The 20,969-nt window shown below is 45.5% G+C and overlaps 1 pseudogene; it reads right to left on the reverse strand.

Annotated features, from left to right (window-relative positions):
• Nucleotides 1-17,179: 17,179 nt before the first annotated feature.
• On the reverse strand, nucleotides 17,180-17,319 carry LOC123860750 (U1 spliceosomal RNA; annotated as a pseudogene).
• Nucleotides 17,320-20,969: the final 3,650 nt, after the last annotated feature.

Here is a 20,969-nt window from a genome sequence, read left to right on the forward strand (position 1 = left end):
TTAAAAGCCTGGGAAAGCCCCCAGGGACCCTACCTCTCTTCTCACCAGTCCTGCTTTGGGGCCTTTTGCTTTTTCCTTCCCCTACTACCTCCTGTTTCTCTCACCTCTGGATGAGAATTAGTAAGAATCCACTGTGCCCATTCATCCTGAATCAATGCTCCCTTCTTACCTGCTTGAAGGTGGGATGCTTAAACACCAGATATTTAGGTGTGAGACACTTTGTGTCTTCCTGAAGGTCGTGTCTGGGGACCAATTATGAAAGTAGAATTCTGCCCCATCCTAACGTGCATTCCCTACTGACATAAAGAGTGCCAAGAAGGCTCTGCTAGGGAGTGCCAGTTCTCCCCAAGGGCCAGGGTGTTTGGCCACAGATCCATCAGGTTTTGGCCCTAGGTGTCAATGGCTGGGCCCAAGATATCACGAGATTTGGATGAGATCTCTAAAGATTTGGACTGAGATCTCACAAGATTTTCCCCAAGATCATGTGATGTCCGGCTACAGAAAGAGGTATCTTTTCGTTTTTCTTTTTTTCTGGGTGGTTGTGCAGTTAATACAGACAGCCTTAATGTTTTCAATGCCTGGGAAAGCCTTTGTGCTCACTTGTCTTGCTCGGGGGGTACATTGCTTCTTCCTTCTTCTCCTGCTCTCCTCATTCTTCATTTGGGTTTAGTGTGAATAAGTGTTCACCAGGCCCATTCATTCTGAATTCAGTGCTCCCTTATCACCCTCTCTTCCCCCAGGATGTTGCGATACCAGGGATTTAGGTATGAGACAGCTTATTTCTTCCTTCACATTGTGCCTTGGAGCATTTTTAAACTGGAGATATTGGATGTTGTGCCCACTTCTGGCATGTGCCAACCCTACTTACCTAAGGGGCACAAAGCAGGTTCTGCTAGGGAGTGCCAGTTCCATCCAAGGGCCTGAGAGCTTTGGCCAGAAACCTCACGAGTTTTGGCCCTAGACCTCGCTGGCTGGCCCGAGGTCTCATGGGGCTTGAATGACATCTCACAAGATTTGGACTGAGATCACATGAGATTTGCCCCAAGATCGCATGATATCTGGAAAAGCCAGGAGCTGGCTTCTTCCTGCAGTTGGTGAATCTCACACAGTCTGTCCTAAAAGGTCGAACGCCTAGGATAGCACCCAGGGAGTCTTCCTTTGTGTTCAGATGAGCCAGCTCTCAGGCTCCTTCACTCTTCCTGTAACTAAAACCCTTCAGTGTCTCTCCCTTCTCACGTAATGTCAGGAAGGTTCCTTGAGCCCATTCATCCCTATTTCAGTGCTCTGTTTGGACCTCAACATCAGAATGTCGTCTGTGGGCTTTGTGGAATGCCAGGTGTTCCCAGTTTCCCCAGACAGGAATGTCCATGTGCTAGTGATTATGCTGCCCAGGCATCTTCTCCCACTCTTTACGTTGTCTTTTGGTTTTGTCGACTATTTCCTTTGCTGTGCAAAGACAATTTTATCTTGATGAAGTCCCAGTTGTTCACTTTGGGTTTTGTTTCCTTTGCCTTTGGAGACGTGTCTAGCAAGAATTTGTCAAACAGGTTGCTGTGTGTGTTCTCCCCCAGGATTATGAATAAAGGCTCAGCTCAATATCACTCGACATCAGGGAAATACAAATCAAAACCACAGTGAGATACCACCTCACACCAATCAGAATGGATAAAATGAACAACTGTGGAAACAACAGATGTTGGTGGGGATGTGGAGAAAGGGGAACCATCTTAAAGTGTTGGTGGGAATGCAAATTGGTGCAGCCCTCTGGAAAACTGTATGGAGTTTCCTCAAAATGTTACAAATAGAGCTACCCTATGACCCATTGATTGCACGCCTAGGTGTTTATCCAAAGGATGCACACATACTGATTTGAAAGGGCATGTGCACCCCATTGTTTATGGCAGCAATGTCCAAAATACCCAAACAAATTCCCTATTCCCAATTTTATTGTGGATTTTTGGCCTTCCTTGTACCATTTCCATCCCCTTGCTGATTTTTTATTTAGGGTTGATTTACATATGGGGGCCTGGGGGATTTTACCCACATAGCCAGCACCCAAGGATTGGCTGTGAGTTCCCACTTCGGTCCTGTACTATATGAGAGCATCCATGTCTGATATCCGAAAGGAAAGGTGGCCATCCTCTCCTTGAGCTTGAGATGCTCCTTCTGAAGAACAGAACTGTCACCAAGATGCTGCATGCTGAAGGATCTGGTGAGTTCAGGAAGTGCCCTTTCAAGGCATATTGCACCATGGCCTGCATCCAAAAGCTTGAGCATCAGCTGGGAGTCCCAATGTACTATACCTGAATCACTGCAGCCTCTATCCATTCATGGGAAGAGCAATTAAAAGAAGCTAACACCAGATTTCCCTCTCTTTCTGAAGGAAGAATGCAGAATTCTTGCTGATAGGGCTCCCAGGTGTAGGCAATGGAGATTCCCCACCCCCCACCCCCACCCCAGTCACCCAAGCCCACAGTTGTTTCTCATTCCTGGGAATGAGAATTGGGTTGCTAGGAGATTGTCCTAGTCACTTCACTAAAAACATTATGTCTCATCTCACCTCTAATAAACACATTTGGCTCACCATATATCTATTTCCATTCTCTTGCACTTTTTCAGTCTAGGTTCACCCTGTGGGCTATTCAAATCCAGTGTCTCAGAGCAATATCCTCTTCTTTAAACTGGGAAGTCTGGAAGATTCCTTGTGACTGTGGGGAAGTGTGGGCCATGGGGCCCCCTTGAAATTTAGTTTCAGAACTATATTTGCATGAGGAGACCTAAGGCATTTGAAGGTTCCAAACAGTGAATGTGTGTGTGTGTGTGTGTGTGTGTGTGTGTGTGTGTGTGTAGGCTTGGTCAGAGGATTTTAGAAGGTGCTGGCCTTACTTCTTGGGTAAGGAGAAAAAACTAGACATCTCATTACAGATTTAGCCCATTCCCATTTTAAATGTAGATTATTGGCCCTTCTAATATACATTCCTATAGTCTTGCTGATTTTCTATCTAGCTCTTTGTTCACATTCGGGCTGGAAGGTGCTTTTACTCACAGCCAGCACCTAGGGATTTCTGGTGAGTTCCCCTTCTAGTCCTCTGTGAAGTGAGAGAATTAGTGTCTGTTATGCAAATAAAAAAATGGTTGGTCCTCTTGTCCCTGAGCCTGTGTGGCTGCCTTGGGTAAATGTGTGGATGGGTGGTCAGGGCACATCTCTCCCCAAACTGATTGAGAAGCCTTCATTCTGGAGAACCTAGTTTGAAAAAAGATCAAAGGAATAGAAATGGACACCGAGGGAATGAGGACTTTCTTAGTGTTGAGAATAAAATAATGTTGAGAATAAACTGTCTAACAAAATCTCTTTGCAAGCTGGCAGTCTCAGGACTAAGAAAGGCCTGTTGGCTCAGGCAATGGGAAACCTCCTTTGGCTACATCTGGGGCCAAGTAAGCAAGAGGCCTTCATTCTTCATTCTGGATTTGGATTTCTCTTGCCTTTCCTCTTGTGGGAAATATACACAAGTTATTTAGGGTTACCACATTGGTTCTCCCAGCTGATGATGTATTTGGAAATGGTCATTGGACCAGTATTCCCTGAAAGAGCTCTTTCTACACTGACCAGGTCTTGGAGCATAGTGCACATGTATGATCTCTTTGCTCTTCAGAATGGAGACATCTCTGTCACCTAGGGGAGGAAGACAAGCTGGCTACCAATCACAGCATTTAAAACAGCAGGACAAGAACAAAGCACTCAGAGGCAGGAGGGGAATCTTTCCTTTTGGCTCTCAGATACTTATTGCTCTCACATAACAGAGGATCCGAGTGGGAACTTGCCACTGACACTGGCCACTGGCTGTGTGATGCCAACCCTATTACTCCTAAATGTAAACCAACATAGGCTACAAAAACAACAAGAGGATGGATGGGAATGGCTCAAATTTCCACATTTCAAGATGGAAAAGAAAGTTATCTGGGATTGAGATGTCTAACTTCATCTGCCCTTGCCCCCAAAAAAAGGCAAGCTCCCACCCAAAATCTCTGGCCATGCCTACACAAAAACAGTCTTTTGAGCTCATTCAAACCCTCTAGCCTTCCTGATGTCAACATTGTTCTGAAGCCAAATGACAAGGGGCCCTGTGACACAACCTATCTCAGAGTCACAGGGACTCAGTCAGATTTCCCAGTTTCAATCCGAAAATATTGCTCTGAGAACACTGGCTCCTCTCAATGGCCTCCAGAAAGAACCTACTTTAAAAAAAGAGCACAGAGATGTATTTATGTGTGCAAGGAGGCAAGGTTCTTTATTGTTCCAAGAAGGAAAAAGTACTACATTTCAAATGGGAATTGAATAAATTTGGGATGGATATGTCTAACTTAATTTCTCCTTACCCCAGAAATGACACCAGCTCCCTTCCAAATCCGCTAGCCCAACCTACACACATTTTCTAGTGGGCACCTTCAAATTCCCCAGGTTTCATGATGTCCACAGAGTTCTTAAACTCAACGTCAAGGGGCCCTGTGGTCCAAGGTATCCCACAGTTCCAAGAACTCTGCCAGACTCCCTAGATTAAAGCAGAAAATATGGTTCTGAGACACTTTTTCCGAATGGCCCCCTAGATTGAATCAATTTTGAAAAAAAAAAAGAGCAAATAAATGGAAATGGACACATGGAGGGCCAAAGTGCTTCATGGAGACTACAATGGGATAATATTAAGAATGAAGTGGCTAGCACAATGTCCTAACCATCTGGCCATTTTAGGAATAAGAAACTCCAGTGCTTTTGCACAAAGGGAAACATCCATTGGCTACACCTGGGAACTGAGTAAACAAGAGGCCTTCATTGCTTTTTTTTTTTAAGAGACAGAGAGAGAAAGAGAAAGAAAGAGAGAGAGAGCACTCAGGGTGGGGGAGAGGCAGAGGGAGAGAGAGAATCTCAAGCCGGCTCCACGCCCAACACAGAGCCTATGTGGGACTCAATCTCACAACCCTGAAATCATGACCTGAGCCAAAATCAAGAGTGAGGTGCTTAACCACCTGAGTCACTCAGGTGCCCCAAGACACCTTCATTCTTCCTTCACAAAGAGAGGGAAAGCTTCTGACATTGGAGGTTTTCCTGCATTTCCATCCGTGCATAGAGGCAGCAGTGATTCAGAGGTACCAGGCTGCAACTCCCAACTGATGGTCAAATGTTTGGAACTGCTACTTGGAGCATTATTCCTTGAAAAAGCTATTTCTGTACTGAACAGATCCTGGAGCATAGTAGGCCATGCACAACACATCTGTTTTTTCAGAACGAAGGCATCTCAATCAGCCAGGAGAGTGTGGCAAGCTAGGTCCCCATCGCTGTTTCCTCAGCTGACCAAGAACCAGGTGCTCAGGGACAGAAGGGCAAACTTTCCTTTCCAATATTAGACACTGATTGTTCTATCTTAGCACAGGTCCAGAGTGGGAACTCACCACCAATCCCTGGGTGCTGTGTGAGTTAAAACACCATGGCTCATGAAGATGACCCAAGACCTTGTTAGAGAAACAATAAGGACATAGGAATAACTACAAAGAGTACCAAAGTTCTGCATGTCAAGTGGGAATGGGATGCATCTTGCAAGACAGTATCTACCTTTGCTTCCACTTGCGCCAGAAATGAGGATGGCTCCCTCCCAAAACCTCTGCCAGAGCCTACACACAAACATTCTCTGCTGGACCCCTTCAAATTCCTTAGTCCTCCTGATATCAATGCACTTCTGAAGCCAAGTTACCAGAGGTGTTTTGACCTAACCTATCCCATAATGACAAGCATTCATCCACACAGTTCAGTTTCAAGCACAAGATATAGCTCTGAGACACTAGGCCGGCCCCCAGGGAGAACCCAGTTTGAAAAAAAGAACAAAGGAATGGAAATAGATACACAGAGGGCCAATGTCCTTCATTAGGGATGAAAATGGGATCATGCTGAGCATGAAGTGATGAGCACAATCTCCTAACAAGTTGGCAATTTTGGAAATAAGAATCACCCATGGATTTGGGTTAAGGGCAACTTCCATTTGCTACCCCAGAAAAGCTTTAGCCAGAGGCCTGCATTCTTCCTGCATGAATGGAAGGGATGTTTCTGGTGGTGGCTGTTATTCCTGCTTTTTAAAGGTAGCAGGGATTCAGGGGTAGCAGGTTGGTTCTCCCACCTGATGACCAAGTATTTGGGAACTGTTTCTTGGTGCAGTATTCCTTAGAAAAGTTCGTTCTGCACTGACCAGCTCCAGGGACATACTGCCCATGTGGGAATGGTCTGTTTTTCAAAATGAAGGCATCTCAATCAAACAGGGGATGGAGGCAAGCTGGCTACCCATCAGTACACTTACCTAACTGGCAAAGAAGCAAGTGCTCAGCAACAGGAGTGCCATAGTTCCTTTGGGAATATCAGTTACTGACTCCCCTTGCTTAGCACAGGACCAGACTGGGAACTTGCCACCCTTCCCTGGGTACTGGCTGTGTGAGTGACAGCACCATGGCCCCTGATGGTGACCCAAGACCTCATTAGAAAAATAGTAAGAAAATGGGAATATCTGCCATGAAATTCAAAGTTCTACATTTCAAATGGGAGTGAAATAAATCTGGGAATGAGATGTCTATCTTTGTTTTCCCTTACCCTACAAATGAAGGAAGCCCCCCCAAAATCCTCTGGCCATGCCTACACATGAATATTCACTGATGGTTACCTTCAAATGCCTAATCCTGCCACAGTCAAAATAGTTCAGAAGCCATGATAAGAGAGGCCCTGTGGCCCAAGCTGTCCCACAGTTTCAAGGACTTGGCCAGACTCTCAGTTGAATGCAGAGGTTATCACTCTGGGATATTGGATCTGGACAGCCCTCAGGGAGAACCTAGACTGAGAAAACATCAAAGGGATGGAAATGAAATGCTTGGGAAGCCTTCATTAGAGATGAGAATGGGATAATGTTGAAAATGAAGTGACTAGCACAATTTCTTAGCAAGCTGGCTGTCTCAAGACTAAGAGTGGCAGGCTTGTGAAACCTCCAGTGACCAAACCTGGGAGCCCTGTTAGAAAAATCCTGCATTCTTCCTTCAGAAAGAGAAGGAAAGCTTCTGGCCTTTGCTGTTTTTCCTGCCCTTCCAACCAGGGGATCCGGGCAGTGTTAGTTCAGTTCTGTCAGGTGGTTGCTCAGGCTAAGACTCAAGTGTTTGGAATAAAGCTTTGGGCTGAAAGGGCTCTTTCTGCACTGACCAGGTCCTGGACATGCTGTGCATGTGCAAACCATCTGCTCTTCAGAATGAAAATATTTTGGGCAGCCAGTGGTGGGAGGCAAGCCAACTACCCATATCTGGGCTTACTCCAGCTGGCCAAGAAGCCAGTGCTCTGGGACAAATAGGCCATCTTTTCTGGAGTTATCAGACGCTGATTGCTCTTGGTTAGCATAGGAACACAGTAGAAACGGTCTATCAATTTCCTCATGCTGTCTGCATGAGTTACAGCCCCATCGCCCCTGAATGTGAGTGAAGATCAAGTTAGAAATACAGCAAGAGAATGGGAATGGCAACCAGAAGGGCCAGGTCCTACTTTTCAAATGGGAATGGAATACATCTGGGAAGCAAATGTCTAAATTCATTTTCTTTTATCACAGAAATGAGGGCACCTTGCTCCCAAAACCTGTGGCCCAATCTATACACAATCATCCTCTACTGGGCACCTTCAAATGTCCTAGACCTCCTGATGTCCAAATCCTTCTGAAACCAAATTTTGAAGGACTCTTTTGCCCTACCTATCCTACAGTCCCAAGGACTCAGCTGGACTCCTCAGTTTCAAGCAGAGGATATTGCTCTAAGAACTGTCGTCCATGGATGTTGAAAATGTTACTAGCCCAATCTCCTAGCAAGCTGGCCATCTTAGGAATAAGAACCACCAGTGCAATTTGGTTAAAGGAAACCCCCATTGGCTACATCTGGGAAGTCTGTCAGCAAGATGCCTGCATTATTTGTTCACAAAAAGAGAGGATGCTTTCAGCCTTGGCTTTTTCTCCTGCAATTCCCATCAGTAGATTGGGGCAGCAGAGGCTCAGTGGTAACAGGTGGGTGCTTGCGACTGATGCTCAAGTGTTTGGAACTGGAGTTTGGGGCAGTATTCTCTGAAAGGGCTCTTTCTGTATTGAGCAGTTCCCAGAGCATACTTCACATGTGTGAACCTCCTGCTTTTCAGAATGCAGGCATCTAGGTCAGTTAAGGGTGGTCAGGAAGCTGGCTGTCGATCACCACCTTTGCCGCAGCTGGCTAAGTAGCAAGGATTCAGGGACCACATAGCCAGTTTTGTTGTTTTGTTTTGTTTTGTTTTCCAGGGTGGGGGGATATCAGACACTGATTCACTTGCATAGCAGAGGACTAGAGTGTGAACTCACCAGCAATCCCTGAGGGCTGGCTGTGTGAGTCAGAGTCCCATTGCCATGGAATATAAACTTGTTAGAATAGAATTGTTAGAAACATAGCAAGGTGGTGGGAATGGCCACAGGAAGACCAAAGTTCTACATTTCGAACAGGAATGGGATACATCTGGGAATGAGATGTCTAAATTTGTTTGTATTGCCCCAGAATGAGGCCAGCACCCTCCTAAAACCTCCTGCCCAGCCTACATATGCCCTAGGCCTCTCACCATGCAGATAGTTCTAGAACCAATCTTTGAGGGGCCCTGTGGCCATACTTATCCCACATTCCCAAGGACTCTGCCAGACTCCCCAGTTTAAAATAGGTGAAATTGCTTTGAGACACTAGCTCATAATTGCTCGAAACGTGAGTCTAGTTGTGAAAAGGAGCAAAGGGATGGAAAGGGCTACACAAAAATGCCACAGTTCTTCATGACAGGTGACAATGGGATAATGTTCAGAATGGAGCTACTAGCACAATCTCCTAACGAGTTGGCTTTCTCAGGAATAAGAAACACCTCTGGGCTCAGGCAAAGGGAAACCTCCAATGGCTACACCAGAGAGTTGAGCAGCAAGAGGCTTCCATTCTTCTTTCAGAAATAGAGGGAAAACTTCTGGCCTTGGATATTTCTCCTGCCCTTCAAGTCAGTGAATAGAGATAGCATTAGTTCAGAGGAAGCAGATGAGTCCTCTCTGCTGATGCTCATGTGTTTGGAACTGGGCCTTCAGTCAATATTCATTGAATATGCTCTTTCTGCACTTACCAGGACCTGGAGAATACTCTACCTGCCCACACCATCTGGCCTTCAGAACAGAGGCATCTCAGTGAGTCAAAGAATAGAGCAAGCTGACTACCCATTACAGTACTTACTCCATCCAGTGAAGCAGCAGGCCATTAGAAGAAAGAGCACCAATTTCCTTGTCGGTATCAGATACTGATTGCTATCATTTAGGGCAGGACCAGAATGGAAGCTTGCCACCAACCACTGAGTGATGGCTGTGTGAGTGACAGCTACCTAGCCCATGAATGTGAACCAAGGTCTAGTTGGAAATACAGCAAGCTTATGATAATGGCTACCCGGAGGTCCAAAGTTCCCCATTCCAGTGGGAACGAAATAAATCTGGCAAGATGTTTGTTTCCCTTTGCTACAGAAATGTGACCAGTTGCCTCTCAAAATCTCTGGCCCAGCCTACACACAAACATCCTATGCTGGCATATTAAAATTCCCTATCCCTCCCAATGTCCACATATTTCTGAGACCAAATTGCAAGCGATCCTGTGGCCCAACCTAATGCACAGGCCCAAGGACTCAGCAGGACTCCCAGTTTAAGATTTTATTTATTTATTTGAGAGAAAGAATGAGATAGAGAGAGCATGAGAGCGGGGGAGGGTCAGAGGGAGAAGCAGACTCCCTGCTGAGCAGGAAACCCAATGCGGGACTTGATCCCGGGACTCCAGGATCATGACCTGAGCCGAAGGCAGTCATTTAACCAACTGAGCCACCCAGGCGCCCAGCAGAACTCCCAGTTTAAAGGAGAGAATATTGCTCTGAGACTCAGGATCTGAATGGCCTCAAGGTTGAACCTAGTATGGAAAAAGAACCAACGGATGGAAATGGATACAGAGGGCCAGAGTTCTTCAGTAGAGATGAGAATGTGATAATGTTAAAAATGAAGTGACTAGCACAATTTCCTAGGGAGATAACCATATTAGGAATAAGAAACACCTGTGGGCTTGAGCAAAGGGAACCTCCATTGGCTTCACCTGGGAGCCCTGTCAGCAAGAGGCCTGAAGTCTTCCTGCCAAAAGAGAGAGAAAGCTTCTGGCCATGGCTCTTTTTCCTGTCCTTCCCATCAGTGAATACAGGTAGCAGTGGCTCAGGGATCGCAGGGGTGGTTTGGGAACGAATCTCAAGTGTTTTTAACTGGGACCCAGTGCAGTATTCCATGCAAGGGCTCTTTCTGTGCAGGCCATGCCATGAAGTGTTCTGTGCATGGGTGAACTATCTTTTCTTCATAATGAAGGCATGTCAATCAGCCAGGGGAGGAAGACAAGTTGTGTATGTATCAGCAGGATGACACCAGCCAACCAAGAACTAAGCAGGTGTGCGTGTGTGCATGTGTGTGTATGTGTGTGTATGTCTGTGTTGTGTTCATTATATGAGTAGTGTGTGGTGTGGTATATGTGTGTGTATGTAGATGGTGTTTGGGTGTGATGTGAGTCAGGTGTTCTGGCTTGTGTGGTGTATGTGTGGTATATGTAGGTGTGTTGAATATGTGGGTATAGCTTTGTGGTAGAGGGGTGGTGTGTGTGTGCAGTTCTTGAGTGGTGTGTATGTGGTGTGTGTTTCATGTGTTGTATGTGTGGTTTGTGTGTGATGGAGATGTGTTTTGTATGCTGTATGTTTGGTGTTTGTGTAGTGTATATGGTTGGGGGTGTGTGTGGTGTGTATGTATGATATACGTGCAGTGTGTTTGTGGTGTATGTGTTGTGTGTGGGTTAGTTGTGTGCTATGTGCATAGTGTATGTGTGGTGTGGTTTGGGTTGGTATATGTGTGCTGAGTGTGGTGTATCTATGGTGTGTGCATGGTGTGTGTGTGTGTGGTGCCTTTTTATGTGGTCTATGTGGGGTATGTTTGTGGGAGATGCGTGGTGTGCATGGTGTATTGGTGTGTGTGTGTTGTGTATTTGGTGTGCTTTTCTGTGGTTTGAGTGTTGTGAGTTTCTGGTATATATGTGGCATGTGTTGTTATGTGACCTGTGCATATGTGGTATATACATGTAATTTATGTTGCATGTGCAGTGTGCATTATATTGAGTAAAGTATTTATGTGTATGTTGGTTTTTGTGTGGTTTATGTGTGTGCGTTTGGCATATGTCTGGTGTGTGTGTGAGATAAATATGTTGAATTTCTGTGGTAAGTGTGTGGTGATGTGAGGCATGAGTGAGTGGTAGAGTTGTAGTGTGTAGATGGTATATGCGGGGTGTGTGGGTGTTGTATATGTGCTGATTTTTTGTTGCATGTGTAGTGTGCATGAGGGGAATATGTGGGATGTTTGTGTACAGGTGTGTGTAGTGTATTTATGGTGTTGTGGGGGGTTGTGTTTTGTATATGTGTAGGGTGTGTTTGAGATATGTGTTATGTATGGAATATGTGTAGTGTATGTGTTGTACAGGGTGGTGTGTGTGGTTTATATGATGTGGGTAGGTGCATGTGGTATATGTGTTGTATGTGTCATGCATGTGTTGTTTGTGAGGTACATGTGGTAAATGGGTCAACTATATGAATCTGTTGTGTTATACAAATGGTTTCAATGTGGGATGTGTGGGGTGTCTTGTGTGGCATATTGTTTGTATGGTGTGTGGTGTGTGTTTGCATTGTATGGGTGGCGTGTGTTGTAGGTGTGATGTGTCTGTGATGGAGGTGTTGTGTATGTTTGGTGTCCTTATGGTGTGTGTGTGCTATGAGTCTTGTGTGTGGTGTTCACATGTTTTCATGGTGCATGTGTGAGTGTGGTATATGTGTGGTAGCTCTCTGTGTGTTATTCACATGTGCTGGTGTTGTATGTGTGGTGTGACTATTATGGGTAATGTGTGTTCAGTTTCTGGGGTTTATTTATGGTATGTGTGTTTGGCATTTATGTGGAGTTTGTGGGGTTTCTGTGTGGGTAGTGTATGTGTAATTGTGTGGTGCATGTGTGATGTCTGTGTGTGTGTGTGGTACGTGTGGTGTGTATTTAGTATTTGTGGTGCATGTCTGTAGGCATTGTGTGTGTGTTTGGCAGTGTGTGTATGTTACATATGTGTTGTGTGTGTGAGGTGTATTTGTGATGTATTTGTGTGGTATAGGAGTGGTGAATGTGTCATCTATGAGGTATGAGTGTGGTGTCTGTGGTGCGTGTGAGTTTCTGTAGGATATGGGCTCTGTGTGCCTTCTGTGTGTGCATGTGTAACGTCTATGTTCTGTGTAGGTGATGTATGTGTGCTAAATATATTGGGCATTTTTGGTGTGACCGTGTTGTATGTGAGGTAAATGAGATGTATGTGTGGTATATGTCTGCTGTGTATGGTTTTTGGCTGGTGTGTGTATAGTAGGTGTGTGGCATGCATTGTGCATGTTGCATGGGGTGTGTGTAGTGAATTGGGTGTGTGTTCTGTATGTTTGTTATAGGTGTGTGCTACATGTGTTGTGTGAGAGGTTTGTGTGTGGCACATGTGTGGTGTCTGTTGTATATGTGCACTGTGTGTGTGGTGATTGTGTGGTATATGTGTTTCTGCGTGTGGGGTATAGGGGTGTGTGGTGTATGCATATTCTGTGTGTTTTGTGTGTGAAGTGTGAGTGCAGTGTATATGTATGTGTTCTGGGTATGAGTGGTGTGTTTATGTCTCCTATGGGTGTGCTCTACGTGTGGTGTGTAGGTGTTTGGTGTATGTGTGCTGTGTGTGATGTATTGGTGCTGTGTCTGCAGTCTATGTGTTGTGTGCGGTATATATGAGTAGTTTGTGCTGTTTGCGTGTGATGGAAGTGTGTCAGTGTCTGCTGTTTTTTGTGGTGTCTGTGAGGTATGCATTTGTATGTGGTATATGCAGGTGTGAGAATGGCATGTGTGTGGTGATTGTACGGCTAACCGTCAGTGCACTTACCACAGTAGTCTAAGCAACAACTGTACAGGGACAGGAGGGCCATCGTTTTGGTGGGATATCAGACACCAATTATGCTCACTTAACACAGAAACAAACTGAGAACTCATCAAAATCTTCAGATGATGGCAGTGTGAGTGAGCGCTCCATCAGCCCTGAATGTGAGCAAAGACCTAGTTAGAAATACGGAAGATTGTGGGAATGCCTACTAAGAGGTTCCACATTCTACATTTCACACAGGAATGGGAAAAAAATAAAAACAAAAAACCTGGGAAGGAGCGAACTAATTGTTCCCCATAGCCCCAGGAATGAGGCCACCTCCCACCCAAACCCTATAGTTTGGCCTACACACAAACATTTTCTGCTGAGCCCCTTCAAACACCCGAAGTTTCCTGATGTCCAAATTGTTCTGAAACCAAATTTTTAGGGGCCCTGTGGCACAACATATTCCACAGTCCTAAGAACTCTGCCTGAGTCCCCACTTTAAAGCAGAGGACATTGCTCTGAGACACTGGCTCGGAAGGGTCCCTTGGGTTAATCTAGTTTCAGATAAAGAGAAAAGGGTAAGGGCACCTGGTTGGCTCAGGGGGTTAAGCATCCAACTCTTGGTTACAGCTGAGGTCACGATCTCATGGGTTGTGGGATGGAGCCCCATGTCCGGCTCTGCGCTCAGTGGGAAGTCTACTTCAAGATTCTCATTCTGCCTCTCCCCCAACTCATGTGCAGTCTCTATCCCTCTCTCTCAAATAAATAAATGAACCCTAAAAAAGAATAAAAGGGTCAAAATGAATACACCAAAGGTTAAAGTTCATTATGAGAGATGAGAATGGCCTAATGTGGTGAACAGAGTTGCACCATCTCCTGACAAGACCATCTCCTGGCCAGACAGCCGCCTCCAGAATAGCTGACATCTGTGAACTTGGGCAAAGAGAAATCGCCATTGTTTACATATGGGAACCCTGTCAGCAAGAGACCTACATTCTCCCCTCAGAAAGAGAGGGAAAGCTTCTGGATTTAGCTGTTTTCCCTACCTGTCTCACTGGTGGATAGAGACAGCAGGAGGAGTTCAACAATGCCATGTAGGTGCATGCCACTGATGCTCACGTGTTTAGGATGGGACCTTGGTGCAGGATGCCTTGAAAGGGCATTTTCTGCACTAACCAGGTCCTGGAGCATACGGCATATGCACGGCTTATCTGCTCTTCATATTGAAGGCATCTGGATCAGCCAGGGGAGGGAAGGAAACTGATTATTGGGCACTATGCTTACACCAGCCATCCAAGCAAGTGCTCAGGAACATGAATGCCATTGTTCTTTTGGGATATCAGACACTGATTGCTCTCCCTTACCACTGGATCAGAGTGGGAACTTGACACCAATCCTTGGGTGCTGGCTGTATGGGAGCCCCACCACCCCTGGATGGGAACGAGGCCTGGTTAGAAATTATGCAACAATATGGGAATGGCTACAAAAAGAGTTAAGTTCTACATTTCAAAGAGGAATGGGAAATATCTGGGGAGGTGTATTCATGTCCATTTGACCCAGAGATGAGACCAGCTCTTTTCCCAAGAGGGATGGCCCAGCCTACCCACAAACTTTCTTTGCTGGGCAATGCCATGGGAGGCAAAGACAGCAAGTCAGGGGGCAATCATTGAACAGGGCCTGCCACTCACACAGTGCTGGGAATAGAGAAGATAAATGAGCAAAAGGAACCCTCCTAATTTCCGAGGCATAGGGTGGAGGACTCAGGGAGGTCTTGCCATAGTACTGGCAACTCGTTAGCCCTCCACAGAGCACTGCTCTGGACCACTGAACAAATCATTAAAGCAACACCAGAAATGATCATGCTGTTTTCAAGTAACTTATATGGGTCTCTGTACAAAGCTCAATATTACAGAAAACAAAAACATCCAGCAACTAATAAGGTAACCTTCATACTGTCTGGCATTCCATCCAACAGTCTGAGGTATGCAGAGAAGCAGGGGAAATGAGCCTTCATGGGGATCATTCATTCATTCATCTGAAAATGACCCAGAACTGACACAGACGTGAGAATCACCCAAGAAGGACAAGAAAGCATTTCTTAAAACTGCATCCCATTGGTTCAAACCATTCAACAGATACATGGAAAATGTAAAAAAGAATCTCACGTTAAGAGATGGAAACCACAATGTCTGAAAGGAAATGTACTGCGAGGGGCTGATGACAAAGAAAACAGAAGAAAAAAGTTTGATAGGAATTCTGTGGAACCTGCAGATCGTGGTGTTGCCTTCTTAACCACCTTAACCCTTCCAATCCATGAACACACATTGTCTTTCCACTTCTTTAGGTCTTCTTTACTCTCTTGCAGCAATGTTGTATAGTTTTCAGTGTACAGGTTTTGCACATCATTGACTCAATTATTCTTAGATACTGTATTCTGGTGGGTGCTATTGTACATGGAATTGTTTTTTTAGTTTCCTTTTCCGATTGTTCACTGCTAGTGTATAGAAACACCTGATTTTGTCTGTCTTGTACCCTGCAACTCTGCTGAATTAGATTATGGACTCTAGTAGCTGGGGTGTGTGTGTGTATGTGTGTGCGTATGTATTTGGTATTTTTCTCTATATAGGAGCATATCATCTGAAAATACAGATACAAATTGTTCCTTGAAAAACCTGTGGGTTAGGGGTACAGATTCCCACAACTGAATATCTGTGTATAACTTATGACTCCCCCAAAACATAACTACTAATACCCTACTGAAGCCTTACATATAACAAAAAGTTCATTAACACATATTTTGTATGTTACTTGTATCATATACTTTATTCTTAGGATACAGTGAATTAGAGTGAAAATGTTATTGAGAAAATCATAAGGAAGAGAAAATACATTTACACTACTATACTATATTTATCCAAAAAAATCCACCAATAAGTGGACATAATTCAATTCAATTTGAAACAACGTTGTTCAATTCAAATCAAACACATATTGTTCCCCAGTCAACTATAGTCTTATTGCTTCCTTTTCAAATGTTTTCCCCTCACCTTCAGGTTTTTAAAATTGATTTATAGTTGATACACCATGTGACATCAGTTTCACATGACAACATAGTGATTGGATAATCTATAAATTATGTTATGCTGACTAGAAGTGTAGCTACACTCTGTCACCATGCAGAGCTGTTATTGTACCACCGGGTATATAATATGAGATCTATCCTCTTAACATTTTTTTGAATCTTCACTGTGGATGATGTTTTGACAGAGTGTAGAATTCTATGCTCTACCCCTCCCCCCACCACTACCATGGGCCATCTTAGGAGGTTCCCTATTTTAGGTCATCTCAGCCCCTGATCTTGGACCAGGATGCTCAGCCTAGACCACAGAAATACAGATCAGCCAGAACCCTTCTTTGCAAGCCCAGCTCCAGTTTGAAGGACCAGGGTGACTTCACCAGGATGAAGACCCAAGAGCTGGCCCTATATAGGCAGTCAGAAAAGGGCAGTTCCCCCTAAACCCAGCCCAAACTCCCCCATTTTGACTTAGGAGAAGGTTAATGGCACCACAGGCACTTTTCTCTATGCTGAGCTGGGGAAGGGAGCCTCAGTGCCAGTGCAGGAGAGAGCATCAAAAGGAACCTTTGCCTGTTAACCTAAAGGTTGAGGGGTAGAGTCCACCCAGGGGACCAAGCCTACTTAAGATCCATCTAGATCTTGCCAGCTGCTTTTATGTGTCCTGCAGCCCTCACTTCCTCCCTGAATCTCCAACTAGCTCCTCCCGGCCCCCCTTGGGGGAGGGAGGAAGGAGAAAGGACGCTGACTTGTGTTCTGTGGGGAGTGAAAGAAAGCACCTTTGCCTGGTACTGAAATATAAGCAGAGATACTGAAGGGCTCTGGTGGGCACTCAGCGCACTGCTCTATGAGAGACACCAGGAAAAACCCGACACCCAAGATGTTCTTTATGACCTGCCGACAGAAACTCTCCCGTGCATTTCTGATGAGAAACAGCGGAAGCCAGCTTCTCAAGGAAGGCGGCGGCACCCACCTCCCTGTATTGGTGTCGCCATGGTCAAGGATGTGGTCCTCCAAAGTGAGAGAAAAAGAAAAGAAGGCAAATAGAAACCGTTAGACATCCATCTCCAGGGGAGAGTGCGAACGCAGTCCCCTATTATCACAAATCAGGCAGTCAAGTTTCCCACATTTGGGGAAATCATAGGGCAGCGCCTCCGCGGTGCAACGAACAAGTCTCACTCTGGGAAAACCACTTGCCAGGTAAGTATGACTCACTCCGCCTCTGCCCCACACCCGCCTCACCCGCCTTCCACCATACACACACGCTCACTCGCCTAACTACACCCCAAAGCTCTCACACCCACTCCTGTCCCAAGCATCCTCACCCTCCACACAAGTCTTCCTAATACAGTGTAAGGAACAGCTCTGCTACTTCCACAGCCCCGGAATTCTACCGCAGAGAACCGCACCCCAACGTTGTCTGATTTATATCAGATACGGCCCATCCATGACATCAAGGGCCTTGCTTCCGTCCCTCCCCCACCCCAATTCCGTCTCCCTGCCCCCAGCTCCCCTCTCACCTTGGATTTCAGTTCTGATGCCCCTCCTCCTCCTCCTCTTTCCCCTCTTCATTTCCCCCTTCCTTCTCCTCCTCCTCCTCCCCCTGCCTCGGCTTTCTTCCTCTCTGACCCAGTCTCCTCCACCTTCTTCTCTCCAGCTTGATTTGGTTAGCACTCTTCCGCCCCCTGCAGCTCTGGCCCCCGACATCCAACCCCCCCCCCCGCCCCGCCCCGGCCCAGCACAGGGAAGGCTGCGCCAGCTTGAGAGGAACATGAGCGAGGATTTTCCACCAGCCGGCCAAGCACAGATACAAACCCCCCCTCCCTCTCGTCAGAACCTGGTTTGGAGGAGACAGAAGGCGATGGCTGCACCTGTTGAGCTCAGCCAGTTCCCCACGCACCACCACCCGTCCCTCCAGGCCTGGACGGGGCGGGGGGCGGGGGGGCAAAAATCAGCAACCTCTGGGCACTCCGACTGACACCTGCCCGCAACACCCCATACACTGAAAACAGCCGGGGGCCTGCTTCTTCGCCAAGCGGCCTCCTAGGGCAGGGATGGGACGCCCTCTCGTGGCCACTGAGGGAGGTGCACAAGGATCCCCTGTTGAGGGCAGGGCAGAAGGAAACCATCCCTTCTGCTCACTTAGACCAGGCTCAGGAGTTCACAGCAGGGTGTTAGTGGGGTCCCAGGCGCCCCACTTTGCCACCGCCTTCCCTCCCTTCACCGCTGGGCGTTTACCCTTGGTTGAGATTTCTGCAGTCAAAGTCGGCCTTTCAAGGGAAAAAAGCCAGGTTTGGAAAAGGAAACAAAACAACTACTCCGAAGAGATATACTTGGGCAATTTTATGGTCATGGATGGAGAGCCCTAGGGTTCTGATTTGCCTTTGTCTTGATTGCGCCTTGAGGTAGTGGTTTACTTTTACCGGACTGTTGAAATTAGAAAAGATTGGGGGGGGGCAACTTTAGTTGTCACCTGAGTTAATAGTGTGGTTGATGTAGAAAAGATGTTGGGGTTCAAAGCCGAAGGCCAAGAAAAAATTCTTGAGAAGTCTTTTGTGCAAAAAGGTGGTTTTATTAAAGCATGGGGACAGGACCTGTGGGCAGAAAGAGCTGCACCGGGGTCATGAGGAGTGACACATTATATACTTTCAAGTTGGGAGGGGATTAGGGATAGCGTTGTCTCTAGGAATTTTGGAAAGCAGGGTTTCCAGGACCTTGAGGGAGGTAGTTATTGCTGGGAAAAGGTCATTTATTACCGTCTAATAAAACCTTAGTCGTGAGACCCTTCAGATGTATATTGGCGGGCCATATTCTTGCCGGGGGAGGGGGGTGATTGCCAACATGTATCTTGGGGGTTTAGAAATAAAGGAAATTCATAAAGGAATTTTTATATGTTAAAGTAGGCTTAAAGGATCCTGGGGGGGGGGGGGGAGGGCTCAGGCTAGGATTGCCGTTTGCCCTTAGCAAAGTGTCAACATCGAGGCAGTTGAGTCCCTAGAGGAATGTCCCTCTGCCTGATTCAAAGACTTGTCAATGAGCTGTAAGTAGTATGGAAATTTAATAATTTTTCTTCTGCCTTTGCTTCCCACATCATTTCCCCCTGAACAGTTTTGACCCTTAAATCTTTAAGGTTGCTGAGGGTGGAAGGTCTCATCTTTGTAACTTCTTCCTGCTGAATAGGGGTGTAGAGCTGTCCCTACACATGGGTCAACGTTGGTCAGTTGGGGCTTATATAGATATAGGAGTTATAAAAGGCAGAGGCAGCTGAATCCAAGGGAGACTGCACGTGTGGATCTTCCCGAGTGGAAAGGATCATCTGTTGGCTTGAAGTTATGGCAGTGAAGGAGTCTTTTGATAGTTGACAAAAATCCTTTTCCAGTCCAGAAGTTTAACCAATCATGAAAGGAAAGAGTGAGATCCTTTAAAGCATCAATTTGTGTATTCATGTCAGAAATCCAGAAATATCTTGTGGTAATCTGGAATATATACATAGCATTTTGTTTTTATTATAGCACAAATTCCACATTGTGTAGCAGTTAAAACATCTAATACCATTCTATTTTGTAGAGTATCACTTAGGGCTTTGACCATGTACTTATTAAGAGCTTCCATGTGCCAAACAACACCCTCCAGTCCCAAAGAAGGAACAAAGATGGATGTTAGTTGGTCATACCAATGAGACATAGAACATGTCCACCATTGTTTTAAATTTGGAAGTTTGGCTGGGTTGGTAATGGATTTAATAATGCATCCATGTATCCAGGCAAAACCCAGAGTACAGTGGCCTATCCAGCCTGGGGGAAGTCATGAACACAAGTTAGAGCCACATAGCCATTGGGTCCCCTTATGAGACAGTCATCTGATTCTGGGCCTCCTTTAACTGGCAGTCAAGTTATCAAGGGCTATTCAGTTTTGGAGGGCCATCTTTTGAATGTGTAATAAAAGACAGTCTGTTATTACTTTGTAGGGGCCAAGGGATTCCAAATCTAGGGACAATTTCTCTTAGCAAAGTTTTTGTCACCTCAGTGGCCTTTTTACCCAAATGAGTAACTCGGTGTAAACCCTGCATTACCTTCCATTGGTTATTTTTGGGTGTAAAGATTTTTCTTTTATTATTAACAAGCCAGTCCTGTGCATTTCTTGGTCTGAGTAGACTGAACTTATGGACTTTATTGGAGTTAAGACTGGTAAAAGACTTACCATTTGTTTATTTTGTGCTGACTGATTGGCTGCACAGCCTAGTGAATTGTTTCCTTTAGATTCTAAGGTCATATCCTTTTATGTCCTTTGAGGTGAATTACAGCTACCTTGTTAGGTATGTGTACAGACTCAAGAAGATTAATAATTTCAAGGAGTTATGGCTTGATTATGATCCCCTTCTCTTCCAAATTGCTCCATGGGCACATAGGACTAGGAAAACATATTTGGAGTTAGTGTAAATATTAATTTTTAAGGCTTTGGTAATTGCAAAGCAGGAGTGAGCACTATAGCATACTTAGCTTTTCTTATTCCTTTTTTCCATGAAACTATTGCCATTGGTAAACCAACTGTCATCTGCACTTTTTAAATGTGGTTGAATAGAATAAACAAGATCAATAACCTCTGAACAGTTATGTTCTATAGAAGTATGACGGTCAGGTCCAGGCATAAGGGTAGCTGGGTTTAAAGTCTGACAGGTTTCAAGTATTATTTCAGACATATCTGTAAGTATAACCTGGTATTTAATAAGTTAACCTCCCTTTGGTTTCAAAGACACTCTGGACCTGATGTGAAGTCATTACAGTTAGGGATTGTCCCATAGTAAGTTTTGAGGTTCCTACCGGGAGGATTGTTGTATACTTGGCTAAAGTCTGTGTTT

Source organism: Mirounga angustirostris, unplaced genomic scaffold (genome assembly GCF_029215605.1).
Source record: "Mirounga angustirostris isolate CCGP_5_RB_7025 unplaced genomic scaffold, mMirAng1.0.hap1 SCAF_4, whole genome shotgun sequence".
NCBI classification, from domain to species: domain Eukaryota; kingdom Metazoa; phylum Chordata; class Mammalia; order Carnivora; family Phocidae; genus Mirounga; species Mirounga angustirostris.